Consider the following 13373-nt stretch of genomic DNA (forward strand, 5'->3'; position numbering starts at 1 on the left):
GAAATGATTTCTGTTCACTATTATGAGCTTTTAAAATCTTATCGAGATACGAACACATGAACAATTAGGGGCAGGTAAAGACCCTCTGGTTCATTGAGCCTGTACCACACAATTACGACACCTTATGTATCACAATATATACATGCCACCCCACCCAAAACCATGTGATCTCCTGGGAGAGGCAAAAAAATGATTAAAAAACCAGCCCAATTTCGGGGAAGAAAATCAGTGAAATTCCTCTCTGACCCATCTATTGGTCTCTTGGTTTGATTTTGCCAAGTTCTCGTCCCTTACACACCTCCCTGTGTCTCTCCACACCACCTTCCCTCACTGAACTTCCCTCTATTTTCTCTTTTTTCACTCTACTTTTATCTACCTTTCCCTCACCGCCCCAGTCAATCCCTTTCTTTCCCTTTCTATTCCCTCCTTCCCTCTCCTCTGCACTCTGCTTCCTCTCAGACTAACCTATCAGATATCAATGAGGCTGGAGGGGCGGGGAGGGCTAGCGGTGGTAGAGGGTGGTAAAAAGTGCTTTGAAAGTGGTCCAAAATATGGGAGCTGGAACACCTAGGGTAAGAAATACAGCCAAGATCCAATAATATAACAATGATTCCCGAGTGAGATTCCCTCCTCCAAGGCACCTCGTTCGACTTTACTCTGGTGTCTGGTCAGGTGCTGAGTCCAGATTCAGGCTGTATTTACACCATAATTGAAGCATTATTCATAGCAATGCCACAATTGTAGAGTAAATTCACCATAAATTGGATTCTAGGGGCTAGAAAGTCGATATTGCCTCGTTTGGGGCGTTAAATTTTTAAAAGTTGGAGAATTAACACCCAGCACTAATCCTTCTGGCCTCTCGCTAAATTGATTGTTAGCACGCCAGGAGAGAACTGGAGTACGAAATCAAGCGGTAATGACCTAATTTCATCATCATAGGCAGTTCCTCGAAATTGAGGAAGACTGCTTCCACTCTAAAAGTGAGTTCTCAGGTGACTGTACAGTCCAATACGGGAATTACAGTCTCTGTCACAGGTGGGACAGGCAGTCGTTGAAGGAAAGGGTGGGTGGGGAGTCTGGTTTGCCGCACGCTCCTTCCACTCCTGTGCTTGTTTTCTGCATGCTCTCGGCGATGAGACTCGAGGTGCTCAGTGCCCTCTCGGAATCTCTTCCTCCACTTAGGGCGGTCTTTGGCCAGGAACTCCCAGGTGTCAGTGGGGATGTTGGCTGATCGAGAACACTGACGTTGATGCGTCTGTCCTCCCAGGGGATTTGCAGGACCTTGCGGAGACATCGTTGGTGGTATTTCTCCAGCCATTTGAGGTGTCTACTGCACATGGTCCACGTCGCTGAGCCATACAGGAGGGCGCTAATTAGGGCACTACTCACAGAGCAATAACCAATTTCAGGTGCTCTCCAATCGAGACTCATCATTCACAGTGGCTCCTTTCAGTTCTAAAAGGGAGGTTCGATCATTCTGCCAACATCATTGTCAACATTGCTGACTCTGAAGGCAATCTCCAAGCAATTCAACAGTTACCCCTCTTATCCTCATGGCTGATCCCAAATCCCAGGGGAGAGCTCGCCATTTCTGCGATCAGGTCTTGAAAGCATTGGACGCGGCAGTTGAAAGAAGGAGGGCAGTGCTGTTCCCGGCTAATGGCAGCAGGTCATTTCCCCAGGTCTTCAGGGCAACATGGAGGGAAATGGGCCGAGATGTCTCAGCCAGCAGTGTGGTCCTCAGGACCCTCGCACAGTGCTGTAAAAAAATCAATGACCTCACTCGAGTGGTCACGGTGAGTACATGCTTCAACAAGTCCTACATACCAGTATCTGAATCTCAGTCTGTACACACTGCACTAACCACCACCATCACTCACTACCCACCACTCACCCACCAAACATCTCCACCTACTAAAACTTACATCCGTATCTCACGCCTTGCCTACAATCACATCTATTCAACTACAGCAGGCACATCTACCAAACACATAGTTGCACACTCACTCACACTTTCCTTTCTCTTGCAGGCCAAGATGGCCCTCAATAGGAGGGAGGAGCAACAAACAGGCAGGGGTGAAGCGGACATCGAACAGCTTATAGACCTTGAGGAGTACTGAGAGTCATTGGGTGGCAGGTGGTGGGCGCCGTGGCTGTTGGCGTCGTCAACCGCCTTGGGGGCAACAACGGTATCTTCATCCCCTCTCCTTCCCTCATCCCACTTCCCCCTCACACCACAAGCCTTTCCCACTTTACAGCTCCTGAGACTGTCTGCAATCCTTGCTCCCTTCCTTTTCCCCTGCCCTCACCTTAACGGGAGTCTTGTGCCTTTATGCTTTCAGATTATCAGCAACCAGATGAACAGCCTGCCCCTGAGCCTCCCAGTGAGAGTGAGGCGGGAGAAGAGGAGGAGGCAGAAAGCACTGCGTCACTGCATTGCTCACCTGCAAGCACTACCTCAGATACTGGGACTACACAATCTATAGAGACAAGATTAGGAGAGAGATCTGCACTGGGTGATGCACCGGGGACGAACGGGCTGCAGCATGTCCAGAGGGAAAGGATAGTTTGGGAGCCAGCTCCCCGGAGGGCGAGTTTGCACATAGGTTCTGCTGCACAGGACTCAGATGAGGACCTCGTTCAGGATGTGTTCACACGAAGGTTAATGGGCATGCACACGGAGATAATAGGTGCAATGATACTGATGCCTGAGAGCCTCTCGGCAATGGTAAGGAGTGTGGAGGCGTCCACCTCCAACATTGCAGAGTTCTGAACACACCATGGAGCTCCATCATTTCCACTCTGCAGAGGATGGTGGACTCCCAGAGAGACCTTAGTGACCCAGACCTCATGACGTGTGTCATGGGCAATGTGGCAGCATCTGCTGCAGCATAGGCAGAAGCCACGCAACGTCTTAGTGCTGTAATGCAGACAATGGTTGGTGGTATCAAGTCTCGGACTGCTTTGTCGCAGCAGGCCAGCAATTTGTGCTGCAGCAAATTGGTAGGGATGTTGAGATGCTGCCCCAGGGGAGTGCCAGTTCTCTCTCAGGGTGACAGCATTCCTGATCCCACCACTGCCACTAAGCCATTGCAATTGTTGCTGCCTGTCATCCAGCCAGCCCACACTGCCGCCGCATAGCCTGAGGTGGTTCAGTATATAGCTGGGGCTTTCCAGGACCAGAGCTGGTGAAGGATGTCCTGCTAGGTCATCTGTAGTCTCTGGCCCTGACACTCAACAGCCTTCCACCAGCCACTGGGGAGACACTAAGTAGGAGCAGTAGATTAGGAAAAGGGATTGTAAAGAGGGCAAGTAAGGGTTTGCACAAGGGTGATTAGTTAATATTGTTGTTGTATATATGTCTTTAATGAATGTTGATAAATTTATGAATGAAATGTTGCAGATTTTGTGCTGTCTCTCATTTCAGCATTGCGCTATGAGATGGCATGCAAAATGGCTGGAATGATGGGGACGTGATGAGCAACTGGGTGGTGGGGTCGAATTTATTGGAACTACAGTCTGATGAGGCGGTCACGGAATGCCATTCCAGAAGGCCGATTGAGTGGCTGCCTCCTCCCTCGCTGCTGTTCCTCATCCTTATCCTCCTCCTCCTCCTCCTCTTCCTCTCCCTCTTCCTCCTCCCGAGGTGGTGAAGCTATGCCTGCTGGAAATGGCTATGCCCTCATGATGGCCAAATTGTGCAGCATGCAGCAGACCACCATGAAAAGGGATACCCACTCAGCCAAGTACTGGAGAACTCCTCCCAAGCGGTCAAGGCAGCGGACCCTTTACTTGAGCACTCCGATGATCTGCTCAATGATGTTCCTGGTGGCAGCATAGCTCTCATTAGATGTTTGCTAGGTACGAGTGTTGGGATTGCAGAGAGAGTCATGAGCCAGGTGGAGAGTAGACACTATGTACAGTAGACACCTCAAGTCGCTGGAGAAATACGACCAACGACGCCGCTGCAAGATCCTACAATTCCCCTGGGAGAACAGACGCACCAACGTTAGTGTACTCGACCAGGCCAACATCCTCAGCATTGAAGCACTAACCACACTTGATCAGCTCCGCTGGGCAGGCCACATCGTTCACATGGCAGGCATGAGACTCCCAAACCAAGCGCTCTACTCGGAACTCCTTCACGGTAAACGAGCCAAAGGTGGGCAGAGGAAACATTACAGGGACACCCTCAAAGCCTCCCTGAAAAAGCGCAACATCCCCACTGACACCTGGGAGTCCCTGGCCAAAGACCACCCTAAGTGGAGGAAGTGCATCCGGAATGGTGCTGAGCACCTCGAGTCTCATCGCCGAGAGCATGCAGCAATCAAGCGCAGGCAGCGGAAAGAGCATGCAGCAAACCTGTCCCACCCACCCTTTCCCTCAATGACTATCTGTCCCACCTGTGACAGGGACTGCGGCTCTTGTATTGGACTGTTCAGGCACCTAAGGACTCATTTTAAGAGTGGAAGTAAGTCTTCCTCGATTCCGAGGGACTGCCTATGATGATGAGATAGCCCTTGTCGCTGACCAGCTAGCCATGAGCTTGATGTGGTGGCTGGAACAGAGCTGCCATATCGGCCTGGTAGGATGAAGGCATCATGGCTGCTGCCAGGATAGCAGGAATTCCAGCAACTCATCATCATCATTGGCAGCCTCTTGGAGTCGAGGATGACTTGCTTCCACACTAAAAATGAGGTCTCAGGTGACTGAAGAGTCCAATGAGGGACCGACAGTCTATGTCACAGGTGGGGCAGACAGTGGTGGGAGGAAAGCGAGGTTGGGGAGCCTGGGTCGCCACGCGCTCCTTCCGTTGTCGACGCTTGGTTTCAGCTTGCTGTCGACAGATTCGAGGTGGCCAGCGCCTTCCCGAATGCTTTTCCTCCACAGTAACTGCACATTAAGTGAGTGGTAACCTTTGTGGTTACAGAATACTGCAGCATTGTTATGAGGTGCCCACAAAGTGACGTGGGTGCATTCAATGGCGCCCTGCAATATGGGGAAGCCTGCTATCCTGGCAAAGCTACATTACATGCTCATCCTGCTTCTCTCTGGTGATGGGAATGGAAATGCAGTCCCTTCTCCTTCTGTAGAGAGCCCCTGCGAACTCCCAGCAATGGACGGCGAACTGCGACATGTTAGATATGTCTCCTGTAGCAGAATGGAAGGATCCGCTGACGTAGAAATTGAGGGTGACGGTGATCTTGATTGCCACTTATTGTATATGCAGACTATAGATATACTCTCTGTGTAGTCACTGTATAGTTGCATAAAATAGAGACGTGTAACCTGATGTACTATCAATAAGGTTTACACTGTATTTATACTATGCTGGCACCACTAGAGGGTGCAACTGGTGGAGACCAGGGTTTCTTGCCCCTGTGGTAGAGGCTGTCCACCAGAGGGCACTGTGGTGGGAGACCTGAGGGTCAGCTTGTGCCTCACTCTGGAGTTACAGATAAAGGACCAAGGTCACTACAGTTTGAGTACAACACATTGCCTCATGGAGTCATTGATAAGTGCATTACAGACATAACAAATGGCAATGAGAGTACAGCCTTTCACGTGATTATGGCTATCTTTAGCACATTAAAAGACTTTGCAGAGGGTGATGATTGGGATGCCTTCACGGAAAGGCTTGAGCAATATTTCATGGCAAATGACCTGGAAGGGGTTACGGACACATTGGCGGAGAAGCATAAGGCTATACTACTGACTAGTTGTGGGCTCGAGGTTTATCGTCTTGTCAGGGATTTGCTGGCACCCACGAAGGCCAAGGATAAGACATATGATGAGCTGACTGAACTAATTCGCGACCAACTAAAACCAAAACAGAGTATCCTCATGGTCAGGAACAGATTCTACACTCACCGCAGACCTGAGGGCCAGGAGATTGCAAAATATGCTGTTGACCTCAGTAGATTTTCGGCACGCACCTCAATGAAGCATTGCGAGTGAGACATCTTCGTCATGGGAATTGGCCACGAGGGCCTCCTTCACAAGCTATTATCCGCCGCCATCAGCGTCAACCTGAAGAAGGCCATCAGCATCAGTCAGGCATTGATGACCTCGAGCTGCAGCACCAAGCAAATTATTCATCTTGTGGACTCAAACTCGGCAAGTACTGAACACAGAATGGTGCCTTTCACAGGCAAGGCCATAGAACGTGGCTCTGCCAAGGGCAGAGTGCACAGACCTCAGGGTTCCAGAACTCAGAGTCCGCCGAGGGGTGCTAATTGAGTAGCACCATGCTGGCGTTGCAGGGGAAACCATAGGGCTCACCAGTGTCGGTTTGCTGAGTGCGTATGCAAAACCTGTAACACGAAGGACCACCTGCAGCGTATGTGTAAAAGAAATATGACTCACCATCTAGCAGAGGAGTTGGTAGATGACTTTGATTTGGCTAGAGAGGCATCTCAGCCCCAAGAAGAAGTGTATGGAGTGTATACCTGTACCACCGATTGTCCTCCAGTGAAGATGGAAGTTGAGATAAACAGCGTTCCAGTCTTCATGGAAGTGGACACGGGAGCGAGCCAGTCAGTGATGAGCTAAGGTGCCTTTGAGAGGCTATGGAACGAAAAACGACGCGAGCTGGTTCCAGTACAGGAAAAGTTGCTCACCTACACCAAGGAGCTGATCCCAGTCCTTGGTGGTGAGGATGTAAGTGTAACCCATAATGGCGTGGTGCACAAGTTACCTGTGTGGATTGTTGCAGGTGATGGTCCAACACTACTTGGAAGAAGGTGGATGGGGAAGTTTTAGTGGAAATTGGAAGACCTCTTCACTCCAGCAATCGATGTCCCCCGTGCTCAGAAGCAGAGCAAAACCTCATCCTCGCTTGGGCCAAGTACCAGAGAACAGACCAGCGCAGCACCTGAGGCACAGACCGTCCATCACAACTGCATGGCAATGATCTAACGGAACGACCGAAAAGTACCTTCCCGGCTCCAGTGGCAGGACTCCTGGGGAGGAAGGTCAAATTCACAGGCACTTTTCCAGTTTTTGTGGCAGAATTGCAGGAGAGAAGGATCAAGGCAGTTGACCTCGAGGACAGAGGCAAGATGGCGTCCCTGCTGCAGTGAGGTGCAGCGCGGCTGAAAGAAAAGATGGCCACGGCCAGACCACGAGGTGCAACACTGAGGGACCAACACGTGATGTCTAACAAAGGATTTGATTGGGGTAAAGCCAGCAGGGTTCTCTTAAAGGAGACCTGCAACCAACTGAACTTAAAGAGACATTGTATGCATGGCAATCAATGTAACGAACCGATTAAGATTGTGAACAAAATGTTGTTGCGAGATGTCGATACTATTCCTGATGTAAAGAACAAAATGTTGTTGGTAGATGTCGGTACCAGTCCTAATATAAAGAACAAAATGTTGTTGCGAGATGTCAGGAATAGAGTGTCTCCAAAAGTAGCAAGCGAGCGAATTCGGGAGGGTAAAGGCACTGATCCTGATACCTTGCCCCAGGTCTATCCTAAGCTGCAGGCACCCGATGGCACTATTCTCCATGGACCTTGTAATGAAAACGGCGCCAATATGCGTAGTCGGCCATCGTTGCCCACCATCCGGGTGGAGACGGTGCAGTCCCCAGACCCAGTCACTACCTCGGCCATGTCCAGGAGCGAAAGGTCAGAACCAACGAGTTCTCCCAACGGGACCTGGAACAGCCAGGTTCCCAACACTGTTAGAGAGCAGGCAGAAGATTCTGCAGCCTCCAAAGGAGGACAGGGAGGCCACACACATCTGTGGCTCTGCCCACCACTAGGCAACGGAAAGGCCCTGTGTCCTGGCGAGGTGAGCGAACCAAGCCCACCCCACTAGCAGGAAGCGCAGCACCGCTATCAGACGACTAGGACCCTGTCTGGTTGCTCTGGAACCGGCGTCCTTGCATACCTGTACTGCTACCTCAGTACTTACCATGACTGAACCATGAATGTAATCTACCCAATCCTGGTGCACGACCACAAAACGTAACGAATGTAAGTCACTGACCCAAGGTGTCACGATACAAACTGTCGCTTCTCGGCCTTTTGGCTAAGATCTGCATAACTAACCTGACCAGCCACCATGACGTCCGGGTGGTTTCTCCCTGGTCAGGAAGGTATATGCTTACATTTTTGTAAACAGGAGGTGGGTGGGATTGGTGACCCATCCACCTCCACGGAGGTGTGTGGGGGACCTGACCCATCCACCTCCATGGCACGAACCTGGTATTGCAGTACTTCCAGGAACGGTGCAGTGGCTCTAGGCCTTTTGGCTAAGAGCATTGGCGCAGAGTGATCCTTGACTGGTGCAGGGTGACCTCTGGCGTTTGACAAAGAATTGTAACGATTGGATAACGATTGGACATGAATTTAAAAAAAAAAAAAAAAAAAAAAAACTGTAACTTCCTTTCTTTGTAATTGCACTGTATCTGACCCTGTATGTTAATGTAACGGGCCTGCTGCATGATCTCGCTGTGGGGTGGGGGGGCGGTGCAAATGGATGTGTATAGACATGGACACATGTATAGTTCACACCCAGAATCCACTGGAACCTCCATTGCATCATCGAACCATCCAAACTGCAGTACTGCGATGGGAGACCTGAAGGTCACCTCCATAGGTGTGCTAGGTCCAGTATAAAAGGCTGCTCACCATGTTTGTGCCTCACTCTGGAGTTACGAATAAAGGACCAAGGTCACTACAGTTTGAGTACAACCACTACCCAACGTTGTGCCAAAAGGACTTGGGGGTTAACAGGGAGAGAGCCAAGCCAAAGGACAGCCAAGGTGCAAGGGCTATTGGCACTTAAGTCTGGGGAGACCTAAGCCAGAGCACATAGTACAATGGTAATCGGCACAAAGGACTTGGGGGAGAGTGATGTTATATATGCAGACTATAGATATACTGTCTGTGTAGTCACTGTATAGTTGCATAAGATGGAGACTTGTTACCTGATGTACTATCAATAAGGTTTACACTGTGCATATACTATGCTGGCACCACTAGAGAGTACAACTGGTGGAGACTGGGGTTTCCTGCCCCTGTGGCAAAGGCTGGCCACCAGAGGGCACTGCAGTGGGAGACCTGAGGGTCACCTGCATAGGTGTGCAGGGCCCAGTATAAAAGGCTTCTCACCATGCTTGTGCCTCACTTTGGAGTTACGAATAAAGAACCAAGGCCACTACAGTTTGAGTACAATACATTGCCTCGTGGAGTCATTCATAAGTGCATTACAGACATAACACCACAGAGAGCCGTGCTCACCCTGATCTGAGGAGCGAGGTCTGGCCGCAGTAAGGGGGCAGAGATCTGTCACCACATCCTTGCTGAAGCACAACCTTCGAAGGCACTGCTCCTCAATTAAATTTAAGTAGGAGAATACGCTGGGAGGGTAAGGTCTACTGTTGAGAGACATGTTGGCCCTCCTCCCTCTGGCGACATTTTGCCAACTTTCTCTCTGCCTCCTCTGCCTCTGACGTTGATACAAGGACGGTGAAGTCAAGTGTCAGTGCAGCCCCCATTAACATATCCAAACTTACGACGTGGAAATCTCAGCAGAAATGAAAGTGCCAAATTTTTAACAGGTAGAACACTCCTGAAAGTAAGAAACGTTTAACTCATTGAAATTGGCTGTTTGGCTGTGTGAAACTGAGAAAGCAGAATTGATTGGCGACTAAAATGAAACGGGATGTTGATCCCTTTCAATATCGTTCCTCCAATGGCCATCTGAATCCAGCACACCTCCTCTTCCTGCCATTATTCACGGCAGGCGCTAAGGCAGGGGCAACAGTCAACTTTGCATCTGGGCTGTTAACGGAGCGCTCCAACCGCAGTGACCTCATCATCTGGCTGTTTGCACCAGCACTAAATCCCAGGTGAATTCCGCTTGCAGCGTTGGATTCGCTGTGCCCCGCCGCAAACATATTAGCACGCCATTAGTGCCCCCCTAGGCGTTAACAGGAGACAATAACATGCCGAAATTCTCGCCTGAGGAATCTTGTGCTTATGAGCCAGCCTTGGCCGATTAAGCTGTTAAATCAGGTCTCTGTATAATTGGGTGTACAAGTGGGCTAACAAATCTGCCGCAGGTCTGCAGCAACCAAGTTTAACAGTGTAATTGCCAGCAGATTGCTTGCAGAATCTGACTGAAAAGAAGACCAACGTAAAAGACCCTTGTGCTTCATGTACAGGTTAGAGAAACCATCCCTGAATAGCTGGAGGGTTCTTTGAATGAGCTCGACCTTGGCCAAGTATCAGAAGAAGAGAAAGTAAATTGACAGGCACAATAGAATTCTGATTTGCAGATCTGATGCAGCAAAACTTCATTTATAATTAAGTTACAATATCCTAAGAACTAATAAGCAGGGCTCAGAGACAATCTGAGCCCACATCCATTGCTTAGCATGCTGCTGATGAATTTTCGATTGCTCTGTACAATGTCAATGCTTTTAGCACTCAGCAAAAGATTAATTTTGGACATTTATCTACTTGGAATGTTTTACTGCTACATTGCATTTGTGCAGTGAGACAATCTCAGGCATTATAGCCCTCTCAGATGAAACTGAAAGATCCCATGGTACTATATCAAAGAAGAGCAGGGAGCTCTTCTCGGTGTCCAGAATAATATTTATCCCTCAATCAACATCCCTAAAACAGGTTGGTCATTATCACATTGCTGTTTGTGGAACCTTGCTGTGCACAAATTGGCTGTCCCGTTTCCCTTCATTACAGCCTTGAATACATTTCAAAATGACTTCATTGGCTGTAAAGCACTTTGGGACGCCCTGAGGTCATGAAAGCCACTGTAGAAATGCAAATTCTTTATTTTTCTTTTCTTCAAAATAAAAACAGAAAATGCTGGAAGCACTTAGCAGGTCAGGCAGCATTTGTGGAGGGAGAAACAGACTTCACGTTTCATGAAAGGTCATCAACCTGAAACGCTGGCCTGTAAATTGTGGCCTCTCTGGGTGCATACAATGTGTACATGCGCCAGAAAAGGCCACGCAAGTTCTGGGTTTAGGCACGCAAAGCGCATGCGTCTAAACCCGGCACTTCCGATCTTTCGACAGATCCAACGCATCCCCGGGAGAAGGGCCTTCGCGGGTGGAGATTTGGGCTATTTCCCAACTCTTGCCCAGCGAATGCCCTTAAAACTCTTCCAGCCAGTAAAAGCAGGCGTAAGGCCTGCCTTTACCAGCGTAATAGGTTTTAAAAAATATAAAAATTAAATGTTATCACTAATTTTTACCTTAAAAACCCTGTCCATTAAGGCAAGTTTATTTGAACTCTATTAAAATATTTTTAAAACATTTTCAGAAAAATAATTTTTTTCCCCAAAACATTTAATTTAATTCAATTTCAATTAATTTTAATATGTGAAGTGTTTTTTTTTATTCATTGTGTTGTATTTCTGTGTTTTGGGGGGTATTCTCATTGATAGTAATGGGAGCTTGTACAAACGGAATTCACTATTACTATCAATGAGAATATTACATTGTGATTGGTGGTCTAGACCCACGTGATCCCAGGATGTGCATACGCTCCTGGGATGTGGGGCTTCTGTGTTGTGCTGTGCATCTAGGCCTCAGAGCACAAGTGTTCATTCCTCCGGGGCCACCAGGTACTTTCGTAAAGATTGCACTCTCAAGTATTTTATGAATTGCCGTGCGCAGGGCAAACCACACCTTAGCCTATTGAGGTAAATGTGGGCTCATATGCGAGAACAGTAAAACTTAAAGGTCCTAGGCTCACCAAGTAGCACCCTCTCCACATTGTTTCACATTGCAGCTTGAAATAGTGATTCATTTTGTAGCATTGCGACAATAAGAATATTGATGCAGACATGCAGCAAATGTTGTTTTATTTATGTTGTGTCAGTTGCAGCTCAGTGGGTAGCATGCTTGCCTCGGGGTCGGAGGCTTGTGGATTCAAGTCCCACTCCAGAAACAAATATCTAGTCGGATACTCCAGTGCAGTGCTGAGGGAGTGCTGCACTGTTGGCGGTGCCGTCTTTCAGATGAATCGTTAAACCAAGTCCCTGTCTGCGCTCTCAGGTAGATATAAACAATCCCATGGCATTATTTCGAAGAAGAACAGGGAATTTATCCCTGGTGTCCTAACCAATATTTATCCCTCAATCTACATAACAAAAAGAGATTATCTGGTCATCATTACATTGCTGTTTGGAGGATTATATACACAACTGTATATATACTATCTGCACAATGAAGGTGGTGAGTAAATGGTTCTATATTGTCAACATCGTGAGCAGTCCCGACCTGTGTGAGAACATCACCACAGGTCGGGGCTATAAATAGAGCTGGAGTGCCGGGCTCTGGAACATCGTGGGCGAAGATGCGGCGAATGAGGGTACGGGGCCAAGAAAAGCTGAAGGTCCAGGGGCAGCACGAGCCTGCCCACAGTGCTATATGTGTGCGCACTAGGTCCGTGCAGCAGAGCAGGTCTCTAGTCTTCCTGGTTCAACCCTTGACACTGGATGAAGGCCTAACTCTGTTGAGCCCGTGTGGTGGCTGATGTGCTACGGCCACCACACGTTAAAAAAATCCACGCACAGGCATCTTCCACCCACTCAACTGGAGTTCATGGACTGGAACATCGGGTCCTTTATTGAAACATCTGTGAACTCTTGTGGAAGCAAGTCATCTTCATTCGAGGGACTGCCTATGATTGCCTATGATGATTTGGGTTTGTAGGAGTTTTCTGTGCGCAACTTGGGTGCCTCATTACAACAGTGACTATACTTCAGAAAGTAATTCATTGACTGTAAAGTGTTTTGGAAGGTTGTGAGAGGTGCTATATAAATGCAAGTCTTTCTTAAGTTATTCAATAAATGCAAATACCCATCACTTATACATTTTGAAAACCTAACAGGTCAGTAACAGTTTCATGCAAATAATCATGATATATGTGGGGAAAAAAATGCTAGCAAATATGAAATTTTGTAACATCAGTTTAATCCCACATGCCTCAAAGATTATGCTCAGATTACTTTCAAGAAGGTTAAGAGAAGAATAATATCTTGGCAAAGATCAATTTGGGTTTTGCAGAGGATGTGGAACAAGAAGGACCAGGGATAATGAGAGTTCTGTGCAAGAGGAATACAGAATATAATCAAGAGTTGTATATTTGCTCTGAAGATTTAGAAAAACCTTTGATACAACAAATCGGATCAAATTAATGGAGGTACTAATGGATTTGGATTGGAGAGATAGGCACCTGATGAAGGCTTTGTATATGGGATGAACTGCAAGTATTAGAGTAGCAGATGGAGTGTCAGAACCAGGAGTGACTGGAAGAAGAGTGTGACAAAGATGCTGTTCGTCACTTTTGTTGTTCAACGTGTATGCAGAAATAAGGCTCAGAG

General features: G+C 48.1%; 1 pseudogene; it reads left to right on the forward strand.

Annotated features, from left to right (window-relative positions):
• Positions 1–8019: 8019 nt before the first annotated feature.
• LOC139279795 (U2 spliceosomal RNA) lies at positions 8020–8249 on the forward strand (annotated as a pseudogene).
• Positions 8250–13373: the final 5124 nt, after the last annotated feature.

This window comes from Pristiophorus japonicus, chromosome 1, assembly GCF_044704955.1.
Source record: "Pristiophorus japonicus isolate sPriJap1 chromosome 1, sPriJap1.hap1, whole genome shotgun sequence".
Lineage (NCBI taxonomy): Eukaryota > Metazoa > Chordata > Chondrichthyes > Pristiophoridae > Pristiophorus > Pristiophorus japonicus.